Raw genomic sequence first — 21,794 nt, 5'->3', positions numbered from 1 at the left:
GGATAAGGGTACTCGAGGACTTCGGTTGAGAACCACTGAACTACATCACTAATGTTCATTCCTAAAGCAGATAACATTTATGTTGTACTTCAACTCGTTATATGCTTTTCTTGTCATGTTACATTTTGGTTTCCAAAAAAAACACATTTTACCAGAAACCGTTTTAATACACGAAACACCGTTGTCAAGAAGAAGAAGAAAAAAAAAGAACAGATTTTATTTTGGATAATATGCATGGAGAATGTGTTCTTGTAATTGTAGAATGATGATCCAGTTCCTGCTGGGTGGCAAGTGTTTATCTTCCAACCAAAACACAGATGCAGCCTGTGCAGTTGCCTCAGCAACATTCTGACATTCTTCCAATGTCTCCGGCCCCGAAAAACAAGAAAATACAATGCAAAACTTAGCAACATTAATTTCAAAATCAAGGTCAGGAATTATTTATTTATCCCCAGAGGAAAGTACGGTTTGTTGGTACAGTCGTTCCCACACCAATACAAAGATGCAAATATTATTGCAACATATAGATCTATATATACAGTAGTGTAAAAAAGTGCTTGCCCTGTTCCTGATTTATATTTGCGCATATTTGTCACACAAATGTAAATAATACTCAAAAACAATACAAGCAAACAAAAAAGGCAGTTAATGATTCTTATTAACAGGGGAAAATATTTGAACTTACATGGCCCTGTGTGCACATGCATTTTATGTTTACTTATCTTTGACCGATCTTTATTTGTTTGGTAACCTTAAACATTAAAGTGGGGAGACTATGAAGAGAAATTTTAGAAGGGGCAAAATATTTTTTATAGCACTGTACTGTATATCACACACACCTCTTTTTATAAAACCAATGAATTGTTAATCCCCTTCAGAACTGGTACAAAAGGCTGCTGAAACGTTCTCCTGGAAATATACTTTATATATGTTACTCCCTACAGACTGATGATGACCATATTTGTGTTGTGAAAGGCATATTGGATGACTGACTAATCATATGCAATATTTACAATGGCAGAGCTTTGCACCCATAAAAAAAAAATGCTTATTGACAATTAAAAGCCGCTGTACTTTTTTCATTTTGTTTTATTAGTTTATTTAACAGAGACAATGCAATCAGACAAAGACACAAAGCAGAGCTAGCAGCTGATGTTGAGCATACGGAGTTAAGCAAAAATTTACAACCCGTCCCTGGTTGAACTTTTGCTTTTAATACACGATCTAAAACACATAAAACAAAGCCACCCCTAAAAATAATGAATGAAAGCAATCACATATGCTAATCACTCAATCAATCACCCACCTACAATATTGGGTTTTTTTCAACCAGCTTTTGAGTTTGGAGACAAATGTTTTAAACTCACAGATCACAGTCTTTATATCAGTGGGCACAGAGTTCCAGAGTTTACTGCTCGGATATGAAAAAGCTGACTGACCAAATGAAGTCCTGCTCTGGGGGGGTGTAACATTCTGGGTCAATGTTCCTCGTGTTATTCCACCCTTGCTGTTTGGTCTCTGGGTAAATGTCCTAAAATGTTTGTGAGCAAGGTTATGGAAACATTTAAAGAACTTAAGAAAACACAAATTAATAAAGCAGTTAAATCTTAGCAATTTGTGCAGTATTGTTTTAGATATTTTTTTGACGTGCTTGTCAAACCTTAAATGAGGGTATATATTTAAATTCATTTACCATTTGTAATGTCTCATTTTGCAAATATACTGTCTTTGTGAGGTCAAGGACCAAGTTATTTTGAATGAGCCACAGGTTAACCTCAGCCATGCATGCAGACAGAATTTTTGCAGCTTGCTCTGGTGTCTTGGCGGGTGCATAAAAAACAGTATCGTCTGCATAGAGCTGGTAGCGGACACCTGGGCAAGTAGAAGGCAGGTCGTTTATGAACAGACCAAACAGCAGAGGCCCCAGAACAGAACCCTGAGGTAAGCCCATACAATTATCTACAAATGAAGATTTCTCCTGAGCAAATTTCCCACACTTTTTCCTGTCCTGAAGGAAAGTGGCAAGCCATCCCACTGCCTCCAGAGGGATGCCAAATGTAGGCATTCTGGCTAAAAGCAAGCAGTTGTTAACTATTTCAAAAGCTTTTTTAAAATTGAGGAATGCAGTCCCCACTACCTCACCCAATGATTTTTTGATGTTTTCAACAAAACAGCAGTTTGCTATTTCAGTTGAGTATCCATTTCTAAAGCCGAACTCCTGAGGGTGGAAGAGATGTTTGTTTTCCAAGTAATTAACTAGTTGTGTAGCTACTGCCCTTTTCAATGATTTTAGATAATACAGGCAAAATTGATATCGGCCGGTAGTTGCACATGTATTCCTGGCCCCCTGACTTAAGAATTGGTATGATTACTGCTTTCTTCCAGTCATTGGGAAATTTGCATTTTCTTATAGATACATTGATGAGGTGAGTTTGTCTTTTATATAAATTAAAACTATTTCTCCCTTCCCAGAGATTCTGTCCTTCCTGAAACATTGATAACCTTCAATGGTGATCATATTGGTTGGGTATATTGTCCAAAAATTATCTAAAAATTATATATTGTCATGTAGCCAGGATTCAGTCAGACAGAGGTAATCCAAATTGGACTCCATAAGGAGAGTGGAAATCTGATCCCTTTTGGAGATCAGGCTTTTGATGTTTAATCGCCCCCTAGAATTCCCTTTGGTTTGCAATTCGGTTCCCACAGTACTCTGGCGTGATTGACAGTTTTGAAGAAGCAATGCTGCCTTTGCTTTTGCGTAGCGCGGCTGTCCTTTAAGCCAGATTGTTTGATATTGTCCGTGCTTTTAGCATTTCCACTACAGCGTGGTACACTCACCTGCTCATACGCAGCATCCTCGCCGCTGTGTGCCATTGGTGTGTTGAGCGCAAGCCCCGTGCCCGCATGTCCATCAAACATGGCAGGTGTCACGCCCGCCTGACGACGGAATGGTCTCCCGTGGCTGGGTGCAGGTGCTGTACGCTCCTGAGCGAACAGCTCCTCCGGTACTTCCTGACTTAGTGCCAATAGCTGATCTGAACATAAGTCGTGGCTGGCCGGCTCCAATGTAGGAAGAAGAGGCGGTGAGTGCGCTGCTCCGGCGGTGAATGGCCTCACCTGCTCCATAGAGCTAGCCTTGGGCCGAAACGTGATCGGACCGGGGTTTAGATGAATATCCCCGGCCAAAAGCAGCAGCATTAGGAGCGCTTTGGATGAGCTAGTTTAGCCCTGCTTTGATGGTCGGCATTTACGTTGCATTCAAACCACAACAATGACCAAATGGAATACAGAGTGTATCGTCCGTATCCAAACATGTAAAGTTTAAATTGTTCACCATTAGGTGGATTGATGAACGTCCCCATATGCAGTGAAGAATTCCAGGTTAAAATATTCAGCAATAAAATAAATGGTAAAATACCGAGGCCATCGGTGGAGCCCAACCAACCACGCCTGACCTCGGCAGCCATCTTGCAAATGGGTTTTTCCAGTCTGACTGAGCACAGAGAGAAATTAAAGTGCTCCAAGACTCTGGGACTGCTGCCCAGAGCTAAGCTAATCATCTCTGGTGAAATTGCCTCTGTTTTTGAATGGCACAATTTGGAAAATAAAATGTACATATGACCTCCAATTTACCGCATTGATGGGTGTCATAAAAGTACAAACTTACACCCCTAAAATGGTTTCACAAAAAAGATTGAAACACTTGTTTTTTCCAAGAGGGAATTCTGGCCAAGAGGCAGCAACAAACAGCCATAAAATGCGGTTACATATATTCAACACAGAATTTTACCAACACGTTATGAAAAACAAATGTATGTTGTGGAACTTGTCTCAAAAACTCTGTTTGGATTCAAAAGTGTTTATAGGAATTAAATCAGTTAGCTTCCAGCCTTTTTGTAGCATATACCATGCATGATAATTAGAGTAAACAAAAGCTGTTTTTACCCAACTCTGTACAAGAGTAGGGGACCAAAAGCAACAAATAATCTTGTGACCAAAGAGAATAGGATTCAGCATTTTTCAGAGTAATTAAGGCACAAATATAACAAGGCAATAGCCCCAATATTTCCTCATAAATAAAAGCGTACCAGTGATTGGCCCTTCAAGTGACAAGAGCTGGCCGTCCTAATCAAGAGTATAATTCACAATGATGAGTGGACATAAAAAAAATCTTGATAAACAGTATCAATCATTCAGACATTTTACATCAGCACTAATAAAAATGTTGCAGCAACAACACGTTTCTTTACATAAAAAGAAAAACAGCTTGTTTTGAAAAACCAAAAACAGTTTAAGCTTCAGCTTCTTCTCAATATTTTCCATAGGCGTATGTGGCTTGGAAGTGAGTGAGCCATCAATTAAGACACCTAATTATTGATACATATGGACCACCTCTATTTTGCCCTTGAGAGTGGACACTTCATGAATCATTTGAGGCAACTTTTTACATGAGCTTTGTTTTAGTGTAAGTAAATTAATGAGTGCTGGACAGCTACTTAAAAAAGAGGTCAATGCAGTGTCGTCAGAAGCAATAAAACATAGATTTTACAACAAAATATTTCATCAAAACACACTGGAATGACTGTTGGGAGACAAATTTAACATTAGAAATATAAATGTATAATTTCCCAAACATCACTCTATGTTGTATGAGTTTAATATTTTTAATTTACAGTTTATTTTATAGCTATAATGTGGTTATGGTTATCCATGAATTCACCTTGTATCATGAAAGCAAGGTTAAAGCACATTATGTTGCAATTTAAGCCACCCAATTATGACTTGCATGCATCAATCAAATTTGTAGAAAATATACCTAATTGTCAGTCATCTGCTCAAAACATTACGCTTAAAATGTCAAGGTTGTTGGCACAGGGTTTATTTGAACAAAGTAATAATGATGATTCATTGTATTTTCTCAACAGTGCATTGTTGTTTTTTCTCCTGAGTCCTCTAAAGTGAAAGTGTTTGTTTGTTTGTTTGTTTGTTTGTTTGTTTGTTTGTTTGTTTGTTGTGTTTGAAGGACAGTTCTGGCAACCAAGGGTCCATTTCACAAAGCATGCTCAACAAACACAGAGACTAACCCTGAACAGAGAGTTGACACACACTGAGAGAGGAAATTGCGTTTTCGGATCCAGGACTGCTGATTTGAGGTAGTTTTATCAACGCAGAGTAGTTTCACCCGGCAGTTACCACTACACTAAAAAGACCACATAAATGGAGCCCCGATTCGTCGAGTCATTATGGCAATGGGGAAGCAGAGCACGACGCCGGCCTCTACTTCTGTGTGTGTGGTTTTTTTTTACCCCCTCTCAACTGAAAATCTTAATGCGATCATTTGGCGAATTTGAACATGTCTTTAGAAAAACAGTGCAACACCGCAGCGAACGTTGCTGCTCGGGTCTACGCGTAAATTTAAATGGAATCCTTTGCAATCCCAATAATATTACAGGGGAAACCTGCGGGGCAGAAGCGCACTTGATTTAAGATTAAATACAAAAACATTCTTCAAACGGTTATAAGAAAAAACAGTGCAAACCCACAATATATGCTGGGATGTGAGCGCAGATACTGTATGGCTGGTAATGTTGCAAATGTAAGAATGGATTAAGTTGTGTATGTCGATGATAGAAACGGTACCGTTCAAAAAGACAACTGTCCTAAAATGCCAGCATGTCTATGTGCGGTCTGATAACAATCTTGCGACGAATATTTAATTGCGGAATGCATGAGGAAATGAAATGTCGTGTGTGGCTGAAAGGAGGCGGGTACAGGGAAAAACTCGAGGTTCATTGTGAAAAACCTGCTACCGACCAGGTCAGGTTCATGGACACTGTTACTACGGAGAGAACTTAAATGACCTATTTTTATCAAACAGGCTAGAGTTACCTCTTTTCCTGTGGTTTCAGTTACCTCCCTTTCTGAAACGGGAAACGCAGTTTCCCACATTTCAGGGTTTCTCAACCCAGGGTTGTCACTAAACCTGCTTTGTGAAATAGACCACAGGAGAGATACTCTCAAACAAAGAGATTTAAAACATGTCTTCATTGTTTAGCTGCCCAATTTTAGCAAATACTTTTCACGGTAAGCGCTCTCAAGTTCAGCTCCACCCTGACTTGATGACCATGAAGTGGCGTGTCTCAGGACTTTTGTCTATGTAGTCTATGTACAGTATATTAAAGTATTGATCCACATATATCGTCCTCTGGGAGCAACATATAGTGACCTTGCTTGCCCATGGAATCATATTTTCCTACACTCTCCTCCCATTAATTGGCAGTATGTTTGCCCTGTGGTAATTGTGTTCATAAGAAGATTACCGGATTACGATGTTTATATTCAGCTGGTGGGGTTATCTGCTCCATCGCGTACACTATATGGGAGCAGCTGTGACTGCACGTTGATACAGAACCAACCATCTGTCTTCTTTCCAGAGGCTGAAACATCTCTGGCAGGGTTTGAGCCATCACCGCGGCTTCATTATATCCTGGCATTTATCAGACATGATCACTCCACTGAGAGGAGGAAGCCTTTCTCCAAAAGACAATACCTCGTTTGTGTCATTTCATGATGTTGGTTGGTGGCTTTTACAAAGCTGGCAGACAACATTTTCCTTAAAGTTGAATTTTGTTGTGATGTGGGCAATGTGAAGGCCATTTATTCTCGCATTTCCTGGAATGTGTCTCCTGTCCTGTAAAATCGATTTTGCTGTCATGTTTGAACGTGTGTTAGCTGTATCAAAGGCATTAGTACGACGGCGTATTAGGGCCACATATACATTTTATTTTTTTATGGGGCGGGGTTGTAATATTCAGAGAAAGAAACTAACAAATGTACTCGTATATTTGCGACATTATAAAGTAGCAAATTTACGAGAAATAAACTCGCAAATTTGCGACATTCTAAAGTGGCAAATTTGTGAGAAAAAAAAACCTCGGAAATTTACCAGAAATAAACTCGCAGATTTGCAAGAGAAAAAAAATCAGAAACTTGCGAGAAATATACGTAGTGTACTCGGATGTTTGTGCCAATATTTTTCGGTCGGGTTTTCAGTAGCTAAGTTGATGTGTTGAATCTGCTGTTCTCAGTCATTCACTTGCATTTACCTAAAGTATGCTAGCTTCTGATTGGTTAGTGTTAGGCAGCTGATATGGAGTCAGGAAGTGTTGTCTCTCTAGCTGCCATGGAAATCAACCTTAAACATTTCTTGACAATAATACGTTTTATGTATCTAAACATCACATTCTGATTAATATAACATTTTGAGAATATGAGTTAAGCAGCAAAATCCAACCGTTCCATCTCATGGGGCGGCCATTTTGCCACTTGCTGTTGACTGAAGACGACATGTTGTTTAGGGCTCAGGCAACAACCAATCAGAGCTCACCTGTTTTCTGAAACTTTGCTGTGATTGGTTGTTACCTGAGACCCGAGCAACATTGATGTCATCTTCAGTCGACAGCAAGTGGCAAAATGGCCGCCCTATGAGATAGATAAAAACGGCTGGATTTTGCTGCTTAAAGGTGCATTGTGCAGTTTAAAAAAGGTAATATTAAAGCTTTTTCTACATCATGCATGCTCCACCAATGCCCAGATGAGTACAAAGGCCCTGTGACTGCACCTATCAGCCTTTATCTTCCCTTTATAGTAGAGTGTGCAGACCCTCACACTCCACAGTTTCCTTGGGGAGGGGTGGGGCGGAGTTTTTCTGAAGTCATGTCTTTGTTTGTCAACTGTGGCTGTCGCTTTAAGATCGTGCACATACTCGCACGCACACTATGAGCAAGCCTGACACAGATGCTGCAGTTACGCTTTGGGCCAAAGGTGGCAGTCACGAGTAAAAAAGTGACAAACAAAGATCTTTTAGCTTATATTCCACGAATGCAATATTAACCAGAATACGATATTTAGACACGTGGGGCTGCATAGAACATATAATTGTCCAAAAATATGTTTGGGTTGACTTCCCCTTTAAGAAGAAATCCGTCTCCATCCTGCCTTTTCATTTTATAAAGAGTGTTCCATTAACCACCAATGAATCCTCACGTTAGCTCCCGGTGGACAAAAGCTAGCACCTTGTCAAGACTATAGCTACGCTGCCTGTATGTATTTCTCGCAGTTTTTGAGTTTTTCTCTCAAAAACCTTCGAGTTTATTTCTTGTACATTTGCCACATAAAAATTTCGCAAATTTGCGAGTTTATTTCTCATAAATTAGTGAGTTTTTTTTCTCGCAAATTTGCCACTTTATAATGTCACAAATATACAAGTTTTTCTTCTCGTAAATTTGTGAGTTTTTTTCTCTGAATATTAACCCCCCGCCAAGTAAATAAATATTTATATGTGGCCCTGATACATAGTCACACATTAACCTCCTCAAAGTTCCAATGGATATCTTGTATGTAGTTATTTATTCATGTGTGTTCCTGCCCCATGAGGGCACGCATGCACATTCACAGCACATAAATGATTATAGCAGAACCTTAATGTCCCCATCTGTCTTTCAGCCCTCACTTCCTGTGCTCTATTTGTCATTGTCCTCCTCGTGCTTTTTCTACAACACATACTGCCAGTTATCCACTGGTCATAATATAACGTTGGGCAGTTCCAGGCTAAAGCCAACCTCATGTAAGTAATGTGATGCAGTAGAAAAGTTGATGTGAATTGTTGTTTTCCCCTCTACTTAATGTTCCCGTTAACCTCCCTGTGCTCTTGGAGGTGGACCTGCCTGGAGAATTGTAGCCTGGCATTAGGTTCCCCGGACCATTGCGTTTATTGACCATGTCTCACAGCTAAGTACCTGTCATTAATCACAGACTGCTCAGCCATATACTGAATTAAACGGTAGGTGCTGTTACAAGTCTTAATTGATCCTCTTCTTAGCTTTGAGCTGTAATGAGAAGGCGAAAGAGGTCTTGGTTCATCAGCCTTGGGAAACCTTGGACCATGACCCAAAAAACACCTTGCTCATTCACATGCTGCCCGTTTAAATCCAACTAAGGCTGGAGTGATGCTGTCGGTCAGCGTGGGTGCACTCTAAGCTGATTCTGAACAGACAGACAAGCCTTATTATATTCATTAACTCCTGCCCTGGGGCCACTGCTCTGTCCGTATAATTGGGACCACAGTGAGTGATCTTGGCTATTACTGGGCTCTTTTGCTAACATTGTGACCTGCTCTGATGGAATAAACTGCTCCTTTTGGCAAACCAGAAGTCAGTCTTGATAACTTTTATCTGTTTTAAAAGCATTTATACACGATGACTAATTTCACATATTACACTTTATTATTATTACTATATTACACTATTTGCTCCTCTCTTATCTGGTCCTATAGCAACTATTTTAGAAAGCAAACTGCACCTCTGCATTTGACTTCAACACCTGTGCAATAGAAGAACAACCGCAGCACAGAATTCTATTCAGGCTAAATATTAGGGCTGAACTATTTTAAGAAACTATTGAGTTACGATTTTACTGATACATATTGCAAAATTCCATTCTTTCCATTCTTCAAATTAAGCAATAGTTACTGTGTATAGTAATATTTACAAATATGACAGAAAATTATATCATACCATAAAAAAGCTATTACTCTTATAATGCACGGACACTGCAATGACTGTAGGGGAGCAGTTCTTTTTCAAGGTTTTTAAAATGGTTCAGTAAAGCAAGACCTACTGCTTGCCGTCATACGTTTAAATATGCAATTATGTGTAGTAGCAGCATTTGTAAAAAAATACTTTTTTTCCCAAATTTTTTTTAAATTTTGTTCTAATGTTCATAGTGCAAACATGTAAGATTATATATATATATACACACATAGTGAGTGTAAAAATCATAATGTCTTAATGGGTTATTTAAATGTCAAAGGTAAATATTTTTGTTTTAAAAGGCTCCGAAGGTATATTTATTGTTCTCTCTACTTCTCTTCATTCAAATATTGCCATTTTTACGTGAACGTGACTGCTATTTATTTTATGTAACCTAAGGAAATTAATTTAACAAATAAAGAAGATATATTTTGTTTTGCTAAGGGACTCTTAAGATATAAAGTCATTTTGAGAACTTTTATTGTGTATCTCTCTCTCTCTCTCTCTCTCCCTCTCTCTCTCTCTCTCTCTCTCTCTCTCTCTCTCTCTCTCTCTCTCTCTCTCTCTCTCTCTCTCTCTCTCTCTCTCTCTCTCAATTTTGGAACGTGGGTCAAATAAGTGCTAACGTAGACTGTCCTGCTAATGACTTAGGGCTCTTGCCAGCAACATAAGCCACCTAATATTGTACTCTAAAACTTAGTTTTCATTGGCACTCCATAATAGGGTATATAGTGGCGGCTGTTGACATTGACAAATAGCCATGCTACCTCAGCAGACAACTACTGTGCAGATAATGCAACAAACAGTTCAGCAAAGCAACATCCAGCCCAGAGGAGTTTCTATCATCCTGTTACAGAACAGTGGTGTCTTTTCTTCTGGCTTTTCGAACCTCGCCAAGTCAGATAAAATGCCCTGTAATCACTTTAGTCTACTTTGGAAGGCTGAGACTTCCATCCTTTGTAACTTTATACCAAAATCTTTGATTTTGCATCATGTGTCTAAGCTCTGAATCCCAACACTGCCCAAGCATCTTGTCCCTGCCACAAGCTTCTTCATCTATTGTGTAACTTTTGTCAATGGGATTACAAGTGCGACTGAAGGGCAGAGTGTTCTAATGTTGCATCTATTTTAAGCCAAGGCTGTCTTTAGCAACCGTAGGATCTTGCTATTGTTTGCCTGTGCTTGGCATGTTTCTCTTCTTTGTTTTTGTTCGGGCTTTTTGGGGGCAATAACAAATGAATTGGCCTTTGGTCTTGAGTTATACTGTTCAACAATTTTAGAACAAAAGTGACTTTGAAATAAAGCTGTGGAAGGTAAAAGCTATGATTTTAACAATTAAAACATGTACTAGCAAAGGGCACTTCGCTCCCTGAATTAATTGACAATCATTTGTATAATGGCGACGGCAAATTTGTTTTATCTCCACTCTCACACACTCTCTGGACCCAAACAACGATGTTCTAAACACTGCAGAGGTTCTCGAACAAGAGGTGAGGTCACATTGGGCATATTCACTTCTCTTGAGTTTAAAGCTTTTGTTTCAGTCGTGTGGAATGTGGAATAAACTATTTTGACTGGGCGTTTGAACGTATTGTAAAATGTAGGCTAAATGCTAAAAAAAATTGCTTCCTCATAAACATGGGGTATTTACTTGTACATGTGCAATGACATAGTCCAGTCAAAACCTTATATATTCCACAGTGACTGTTTCACACATCCGTAAAAATACCGGTAGCTATCAACTATGAAAATAACATCTGACACAAGCTGCATTCATTACTTTGGCATTTTATATTTTGTCAATCAAGCAATTTCATGTTTTTCATATATTATAGTTTGTTTGTTTTTTTTGAACAACTGCTACCTGAACAGCTTTCTATAAAGCAGTTTAGGATTGTACAAGATTTTGGGCTGGTGAAGATCCTGCAACCCACCAGAAAATGTCAGCCCCTGCACTGAACGGAAGCCAGATCCCTCTTTACGTTCAGATCAAAAACATGAGACAACCATAAAATGACCACTATTAAAGCAGTTACTTGGGAATGAATCATTGATGTGCTTTTTTCACAATTTGGAACATAACACAGAGCAGTAAGTGGAGGAAACCATTTTTGCTTGTAAAAATTAATTATCTTTTTTAACCAGTGTTATGAAGAGAAATGTTACTTGTTTAATTATAAATAGTTTATTTGCATATTTACAAAAGCTCTACAGTATATAAAACGAATGTATAAGTAGCAGATATAATTTTTAGCATATCCCGTGGGTTGCTTAAAAATGGTTGGCGGACCGACCACTGTTGTAAACCATCTTGTTTAATTTGAATTTGAAATACATAATATGCTACGAGTAAGTTCGTTTTTACTTTTGAATCCTCACAAAAATGTGTCAGTGTTGTAATTGTGATTTTTAACCATAGAATTTGTTAAAAAAGTGCACATCAAGTTGCCCAAAATATTTGGCAGATGGAATAAATTTATGACTGGAAAATTGTGGACTTGAATTGTTTCATGTGTGTTGGAAGCATCCATTCTCACCCTCATTTACAATATGATGATTATTGAAGAAAACACAATAGATTTGCAACTTGCACACACATGCTTTAGAAAAGTGCTTACAAAGCAATACAAGCAGTTAAATTTGAGCGGCAGTGGTGTGACTGTGATTACTTTTTGTGACAAATGTATGAGCAATACACAAGTGTTAGAATGGTAATTTAATAAAATAGTAAAAAAAAAAAAAGCCTGGTTATGTTGATTTGTATTCATTGTATTCATTGTATTCATTGTTGTTTTGAAAGCTGATTTGTGTTCATATCTATGCATTATTTCTAAGCCTATGTCATATATTCTGGATTAAGTCAGAATTGTGCTTTTACCGTTTTCCCTATTTAAATGGCATTAACTTTTTTTTACTGTGGTTAACTTTATTACTTTTGCACTTGCATTTTTGTACAAATCTTTGAGATAAAGAAAAGACTGTTCATGTGTGCTACATAATTTGAAACATTAAACATCAATAGAGCAACAGTAAAAAAACACAAAAAAAAAACACGCACAACAAGTATCATATTTCACATATAAAATACACAAATGACAATTTCTAAACAGTCCAAGTGAATGACAGTAGCTCCAAACTGGGAGACTTCATACAAATTGAGAATTGCTCACAGCAGGAACGTGTTAAAACGTGACACAGTAGACTTAGTCCGACACGAGCCATGTTAGCAGCGACATTATGATCTACACACCAGATTCACGTGAAAAATGACCATCTGTGATGTCATCCGCTCAGCAGTCACACATTAGGCTGGAAAGCCAGATGAATTGATGCAAGAATCCAAAAATGAGGTCAACAACAGTTGAGCAAGATTGATTATCTGTAAAAATTATTCAATTGTGGTTTGCCAATGGAATTAAGCGCAAAGAGAGACAGTACTGGCATGCAGCCAATGAGATTTTAAAATAAACTATATTGGAGGTACAGCTGCCCTCAGAAGTTGGCACTTAAGGAGACATGAATGTAATATTTATTTGGGGCTTTTAATAATTTACTTGAACCATTCTTTTAGCACAAATAATCTAATTCAAAATATAACAATTGGGTGCACAAGTTTAAATGTTTTTTCCCCAAAAATGCATCTTCTATACCAGCGACATTTCATGGCAGGCTCTCACCATGAATATGGCTTTGTAACACTTTCCATTACTTTTATCCTCTTATCCGTTCGTTAATTTCTTTGGATTGAAATGTTCTGAATGAAACCCCGGCTGATCCTTTTATCTTTAATGCTCGCGATATTATATTAGCAGTAACAACCAGAGGACTGCATATTCTCAGTTGAACCATTTACTGGATGCCAGAAAGATTGAGTACACAGCTGTGGAGCCGTTTTCTCTTTATAATGTTTAAGAATGTCTGATGTGTTCAAAATGGTGCCTACTATCTTGGCTGCCCACCCACACGGGGGGTGGCTCTGCCGAACCCATGTGCCAATGACCAGGTGGTCTTAACTGGTTTCAACTAGATAAGTGTGCCAGAGAGCAGATAGATAGGAAGATGCCGACCCAAGACAGGTCACAGCAACACAACGGGTAAGCTCAAGTCAAGTTTTCGATATTTCATCATTAAGAGTCTTAATCTAACAGCAATTTGTTTAAGATTTTTGAGGTCTTTTGGCTGACTTCATTTTGTCATACATGTTCTATTTAAGCGGTTTCTTGATTGAACAGCTATGGCAGTAATCAGGCTTGGTTGTGGGCAGTGGAAATTAAATTTACACAAAATGTAATTAGCCTCAGGTAATTAAGGACTTAACAAACGGGGCATGTATGTACTAGCCACGTAGCTCTGAATAGTTTTTATCCTTATTATGTAGAAGGACCATTTCAGAACGGCATATTATGTTTACTTGGTTATCTTTGTCTGATGTGATCATTATTTATTTACTTATTTATTTGAATGATCTTGAGATTGCATTAGAGAAACTATGCCAAATTGTTTTAGGTACCTTGAAAGATTGGAGCAATGCTATTGATGGTGTGGTATGTGTTGATGCATTTTATTTTGATATTTGTAAAACATTCAATATCTTCTCTCATGTTAAGATCCTGCACACATTTGCATCATTTGGTATTGCTGGCAACTTCTCAACTGGCTTCAGACATACAGTACCTCTTTGGGCGGAAACAATTAGTGCCATTTGGAGATTCTAATTCTGAATTAGGCGGCACGGTGGCTGACTGGTTAGCATGTCCGCCTCCCAGTGCAAAGGTTGTGAGATCAAGTCCGGGCTTCGGCCTTCCTGGGTGGAGTTGGCATGTTCTCCCCGTACTTGCGTGGGTTTTCTCCGGGTACTCCGGTTTCCTCCCACATTCCAAAAACATGCATGGCAGGTGAATTGGACACTCCAAATTGTCCATAGGTGTGATTGTGAGTATAGTTGTTCGTCTCTGTGTGCCCTGCGATTGGTTGGCAACCAGTTCAGGGTGTACCCCGCCTACTGCCCGAAGCCAGCTGGGATAGGCTCCAGCAACCCCCACGACCCTTGTGTGGACAAGCGGTACAAAAAATGGATGGATGGATGGATAATTCTGAATTAACTGAGGTCACTTCTGGTGTGCCTCAAGGGTCCGTACTTGGCCCTAAGCTTACTTACATTGAATAATGATTTAGATTTGGTATTATAGTTTATTTGTGTTAAGCTTTTTCAGTTGTTATAAAGATGTCAGACACTTAATCCAGTCTAATTTGGAGTTTATCAGTGGTTCAGCAACAAGCAGCTGGAAATAATAGCTGAAAAATGCGTTGTTGTGCATTATGGTGGTGGTTACGTTAATTTAAAATGGGATTTTCAGGTAAGCAGCAGAGTTTTCTGAGAAGTTAGTTTTTTCATTATTGTTCGACTATAGTAAAGAGAGGATTCTTGAAAGTTAATTTATTTTTGCTAATTTTCACAATTGTAATGTTGATATATATTTTTTTAATCGGTGAAAACTTTTCTGGGAATTCATATAATGAACGTTTAGCCAACCTTAAACTTCAGTCCCTAACTCATTGTCGTGCTATGTTTGATCCGATCATGGTGTATAAGATTATTAACGGTTTAGTAGATTAACTTCCATTCCTTTTTTGAATATTCGGATCGAACCAGAGATCATAATTTAAAACTCCAGGTTGAACAGGGTAGTGCCATTATGAAACAATCTTAGTAGTGATGTTGTTAACTCTTCCACACTGGCAGGCTCAGCTATCATTTGATTAATTCAGATGTTGGGGCAACGGCCCACCTCACTCCCCGCTGGTCAATTTACTTGTTTGGCTTTGTCTGGTTAAATGTTTTTTCCTTTTTCTTTTTTCTTTTTTTTGGGGGGGGGGGGGGTATTTAAATGCATATATGTGATTTTGTTTGCTGTTTGTAATGTTTTGTTGACTGGCAAAAAATAAATCAAATCAAAAGGAAGAATTTCAAAGGATGACAAAAACTTAGTCACGGCACTGCATATATCGTGACATTTTCGTTTGGTTAGCTGCAATGAGAGTCGAAATTAGGTGCCTGGCTCTCTAAAGGTTGGGGAACACTGCTTTAGAAGAGCATCCGTAGGTCTGATTTAGTACATTCAAGTGTGAATCAATCACCTCACCTTAAAGCATAATGCTTGGCAGTCACAGTATAGCATCAGCTGGTTAAGCACACCAGTGAGGAGAACCTTTTCCATCCAATCAAACACTGAAGCTCACTGTAATACCACATCTGCACCAAGGCCTGGGCCGAACTCCACCTAAGCCCCCACCATCTTCGCTCAGGTCGATATATCATTTTACGAGAGATGCCAACATGCACGCTGTAAAGCACATAAGGACCAGAGGAGCAGGAATAGAGGAGAGGGAATGAAGGCAAGTTAGCAATAAATTGAACAGTTGAGGCAGGAGAGGAAATAGAAAGGGAAAAGAGGCCTCCATGACTGGATGGTCATGCAGCCAACGCTGAAAAGACACCTTTTACTGTTCACAGTACATTTGCAGCAGGGATGAGAGCAGTGGAGTAGGTTTGGGAATTGGATAGGGGATTTTATTTCATTAGGGGCAGCACAGAGGGCCATTAGTTGACACTGTCACCTCACAGCTGGTGTTATCCGTGTGTCAGGGTTTTACTGTGGAGAACTTGCTCTGTGCTTCTTTGGCATCTCCCCTGATACTTGGGTTTCCCCAAAACATGCATGTATTGATGCTTTCATTTCCCGTAGATTTCAATGTGACTCTGAGTAGACTGTGTTTCAGATTGACAGATAATCAGTCCAGGTTTGAGGGACAGCTCTCCACCTTGCATTTGTTATGTTTATTGTGTGAAGGCTGAGGTCTTCACACATGTTTTTTTTTTTTTTTTACTGATTCAGTCACTTACCATAAATTAAACATTAAATATCTGCAAAACAAATAATAATTGTCATATTTTCTTGTTTTTGTCCTATAATTTCAAAATTTTCTTTCCCCCATTCAAACCGTTCCAATTTCAAACTAACCAGAAATTCAACATTTTTACCATTAAAATACCTGGGGGGAAAAACAAGAGTTACCAATATTTTCTTGTTTTATAATTTAAACTTTTCTTTTCTTTTTTACTGATTCAGAAGGTTTCAACTTTAAACTGTTCAGTTTGTCCATACTAATGCCTAAAATTCCCACCTACCATAAATTCAACATTAAATATCTGCAAAACAAATAACAATTGTCATCTTTTCTTGTTTTTCAAATGTTCCTATAATTTTAACTATTCAGCTTCTAATAGGGTGTCCAAAACGACCCAAACATTAAGTACCCCCGGATTGCCATCTGAGTTTCCCCCCACCGGGCAGCTATCTTGGACAAAACAATAGATACACCCCGCATTCTCGCATCTGCCCCCAATTTGACAATATTTTCATTAATACATTTCACGCAAGGTAACGAAGCCATTTTCAGAACCCCCCCCCCCCCCACACACACACACACACACACACACATTTTCTTCACCATTTCATGAATATTTGCACCCTGGGCACGACTTGTCTTCTAAGAACCCTCCAAGGCCAGAACTGCCTTGTGTGATGGAGGCTGAAGACTCAGGGACAAAAACACATCCTTCGGGTTAATGGTCAATACTGACAGATTGAGCAGCACAACTTCATTCCAGCGGCACTCCAAAGGCTGCAACGTTGTCAAACAACTGTGAATGCAAATGATTGCATCAACATCATACCAAGTCTTCTACTTCGTCTGGCTGGTACTATATGGAAGGAATAACTTTATTTGTCAACGGATTAGAATTATGCCTCATACTGGCTCGACCATTCCCCCTTCTATTCAACAAAACACGGCAATGTTACATTCCCTGCTATTACATTAGCTAACCTGGTCACACACTCAACCATGCCCTTTCTAAACTATAAAAAAATGTAAAGGTAATGACCTACATGTACTTGAAATAGCCTTATGGTAGCTGCTTCAAACAAAATCAGCTGACACCTAAAAAGCACTCAACCATCTCATTTTACATACAAAAATTGCAAAAGTGAAACAGTTGTTTGGTGGCTCTATGGCTTGCCTAAAACGGTTTAATCCCCAAATGAAATTGTATATACACTACTCACAAAAAGTTTGGCTTTCAGGTGAAATTTATGGAAAATGTCCAACAGTTCAAGCTACAGTGATATCATAACAGGAAAGTAGGACATTTAAGTAGAAGGATGCAATGGTAATTTCCTCATCTCAAGCAATTAATTGAAACAAAAGTTAACAACAGCGTCTCAATAACTCGTCAAGTGCCCTTGAGCTGTTCACAAGTCGACGTATTGTCTGCTGAGGCATGGCACGGAGAAAGTGCAGGCTATTCTATTTGAGGTACGCCAGTCTCCAACAGCCGTTCCCTGATGATGCCACCTCCATGAGCTGGAGCATCACCGTCCATGAATAGGAAATTGGGCCCGTGTTGTTCATGTAGGGGCACAAACACTGGATTAATGATGTTATTCAGGTAGTATGGGCTTCTCACTCTACCATTCACAAAGTGTAGGGCTGTTCTGTAACCTGTGCAAAAAGTACCGAAACATTTAACAGTTGGACATGTGCATTTAAAAGCTTAGCGAAAGTCACATTAAGTTTACCTGTAAAGGTTTGAATGCATATTAGGCTCGTCCTGAAATTTCACCCAAAAGCCAAATATCATTAACTTTTTGTGAGTAGTGTATATATCCATCCATTTTCATAACCGCTTATTCCTCACAAGGGTCGAGGGGGTGCTGGAGCCAATCCCATATATACATCCGTGGTATCCAAACAGGCCCGTCATTCATTTGTAAACAACATATACTAAAAATGACATTTGCTACTAGTAAATTTGTTTGATATACTATAGAGCTTTTCTAAATGTGTAAACAAGCAAATTAACTATACACAGGGCTCCAGATAACTTTTTTCTTGTTGTTGTTTTTACCTATGAGCACAGAGGCCCGTAAACTGAAATTGTAACGGTGCAGGTAGACGTTTTAGGAGCACACACTAAAAATTAACTCGCAAAGTAAATAATCAACCCACTCATTTGTTGCTACCTTACTGATAAATGGGATGAAGTGTGGAGTACAAGCATGACAGCAACAAAACATATTCAAGAATAATAATGATTTTTTATTTTTAAATCTTCAAACTTACTGGTTGCACAGGCATGAGTAGATGGAAATTTTAGTTGCGCCGTCTCAAATTTTCAAGTCTGGAGACCTCTATACAGTTAAACAAGTAATATTTCTCTTCATAACACTCTGCTGATGAAAGATAATTCTTTTTTAAAGTAAAAAGCATTTCATTCATTTTCGGCTCTGTGTCAAGGTCCACATTTTCAAGTTTCTCAGGTAACAGCTTTAAAAATGGTCAGGTTATGTCAAATTGGATTTGACTGTTCAGTGCAAGGGCAGTTGTCGACCACTCCAAAATTGTGTAAAATAATGCCGTAGAAGACTCAAGCAGTTAAAAAACAGTAATATATAAACAATATGCAATTATTTGATTGACTGATTTTCATGTGCTTGATCAGTAAAAAAAAAAAAAAAAAAATCCCTTTCATCCTTAGATTTTTCTGTAGGCCTATGTGGCCCTCAGAGGAAAATGTCCACCGTCAACTATTGCTTAAGATTGAAGCATTTCATTATTATTTTCAGTAATTAGGTGATATTGCTTCCTTTTTGCTTAAGGTTCAAACTTGAGAATGTGTGCTAGAAAAACATTATGTGCGTGGTTAGTTTTACTTACTGAGTCGAGACCAGATGTGTGCGGAATAACAATGCCTGCCACTCCCGTGGAAGTGTGTGAGGGAAGTGTGTGAGTACGGGTAAACACATACTTTGTAATCTTTGTTCCATTAAGTGCTAATGTAATTGAATTAGCCGAAGCATGTTCATCTTCAGTGTTGGACGCAGCAGGCCATGCACGTGTGTCCATATTTCTGTGTGTGAGGCTTCGAGAATATATCACTGTGCAAGAGGAAAGAAGAATCGGTGTGCGTTCAAGCTACAATGTCATTGCCCATCTTGTCACTTTGACCCCCTGCGTGTTTTTCTTCGTGTCCCTGTTTACTTGCAATGTGAGTGGAGCTTATCTGTTCCAATTCATTTACCAAAGTGCTTGCTTATTGGTGGTGAAGAGAACAATTCAATAAGTGGAATTGACAAACTATTTTTGCAGCCATTATCCTCCCTCGTCTTTCCACTTTCCTAAAAGGTTAATCTCTTAATAATGAATACTACTTGTCCCCATTTAAATGCAGTTTCCGTGTAGCATTTGAACTTGTAATGACTCCTCCTGCAGAGGGAGGGGCCGAGACAGAACAGAGAACCCTGCCCGCTGACCCCAAAAATTCAATCAACACATTTATGCAGAGGTGGACGCCTCACTGAATTTTGAGTGTGCGCCATTCGTCAGTCAACAAACTGTATTCGTCAACATTACATAAACCAGGCTTCCGTCATCACTAAATTACAGCTGCTATTTCAGGACTGACAGTAAATTACATGGACCCAGTCAATCGTCAGTCTGTCAATCGTAAATTGTAAATCTGGCGGTAATGAGGAATTGACATAAGGAAAACATAATCACAGTCCGTCATGATGCAAGCTCTATAAAACCGTCAGTTAACTTCAGGTGTGTTTCTATTACCCTCAGTTTTGCGCAAAAGGCAAGGTGCGCAAAAGCAAGCTGATAATGGAAACACTTTTCGGAAGAAAAAATAAACTAAAATATCGCAAAAAGTGTTTTTACGCTCTCATGAGGTGGTTTTTAAAGACTTGTCGGAATAGAAGTATTTTGCAAAAGTGTAATGGAAACACTTTCTACGCATTCCCTGTAGTCATGTGACCCCTGCCCGGTCACAGAGCAAAGGAAGTATGAAGTACGGGGCCACTCGCTTTTTGTGTCAGAGCTGCCTCCTGATAACAACAACAAGTCTTTGTAGCCCCTTCAGACCCACATTTTTTCTGCTGGGCAAAATGTATTTATTTTCCATTTATTTTTACGTTCCATGTCGTTGCACGAGAAATGGCAATTCCCCTCGGGCAACGAGCAATCGAGCAACATTGAAATCCATTCCATCCGTCCGCACCATAACACAGGTTATAAGCGTGCGCACACAAACAGCAGCACCAAAAAGAGAAATGTTTTTAAAGTAATCTTAGCAACTCCGGGCATCCGTCTTCCGTAAACATCATGAGCAAGTCCTACAGAACTGCGAGATCTCGCCTCGGAAGCGAAACGCTCTTCAATGGAAACACTGACAAGTCGAAATGGTACTTTATCGAAATAGTACAATATCGCTTTTATTTTTGCGAGAAACTGTAATGGAATAGCCAGAAGAGAGAAGGTGTGTGAGGAAGTTAGCATACCTGGTAAGTTAGTGTATTTTGCTCGTTTACTGAAGGAGAAAGAGTGGCTCAGTCCCAGGAAAGAAGTGGAAGTACTCTGAGGTGCGTCCATCAGTGCTTCCGTCATTCGTCTCCGGTTATTAATGGCTACATTGACGGGCAAAAACCTCCTTCCAGCAATACTTAGTTCATCAATTTCTGAAGTTTCCCGTTAACTATTAATCATCAACAAAATGGCCGTATTTCATTGATGGATTGACAGGACTTCCATCAATATTGACGGAATACCCGCCTTTGCATTTACGGAGCAAGTTGTCTTTGGTTTCATCTTTTTGGGAGGCTTCATTTTTGACTCAATGTGTGTGGACTTTAAAGTTATGTTTGTGTCTTCGTCTGGACTCAGTTATTCAGAGCTCAGCGTGATAGGAGCAGAATCTAAATCCAGAGCCAAGCTACACGGGGGCAGTGGGAACATCTAACCCTTTGATGTCTCAGTTTGAGAATGTAATCTATTCCTCTCTGCTTCACTCTCCAAGAAATAGTTTGTCATTGTGAGTCGGTTGTCAATGTACCAGTTAGTATGTGTAACTGTGAGCTCTGAGTCATTGGAAAGTTTGTTATTGCATTGTCAATGTCTTTCATTAGTGTGTGATGATGAGAGCAAATTGTGTGATTTGTATAACATTCTTGTTGAAAAGTAGAAAACGTTCTTGTTGTCTCACTTGATCTAATAAACTGCCTCAAAGATGTTGGGCACAAAGAGGAAATCATTTTCTCCCTGTTGTAATGGATATTTTACAATGTGTGAAGTGTAAAT

The sequence above is a fragment of the Leptonotus elevatus genome, chromosome 8 (assembly GCF_054856555.1).
Source record: "Leptonotus elevatus isolate MCC_2025b chromosome 8, RoL_Lele_1.0, whole genome shotgun sequence".
Taxonomy (NCBI): domain Eukaryota; kingdom Metazoa; phylum Chordata; class Actinopteri; order Syngnathiformes; family Syngnathidae; genus Leptonotus; species Leptonotus elevatus.
Note: the sequence above shows the minus strand (reverse complement) of the source record.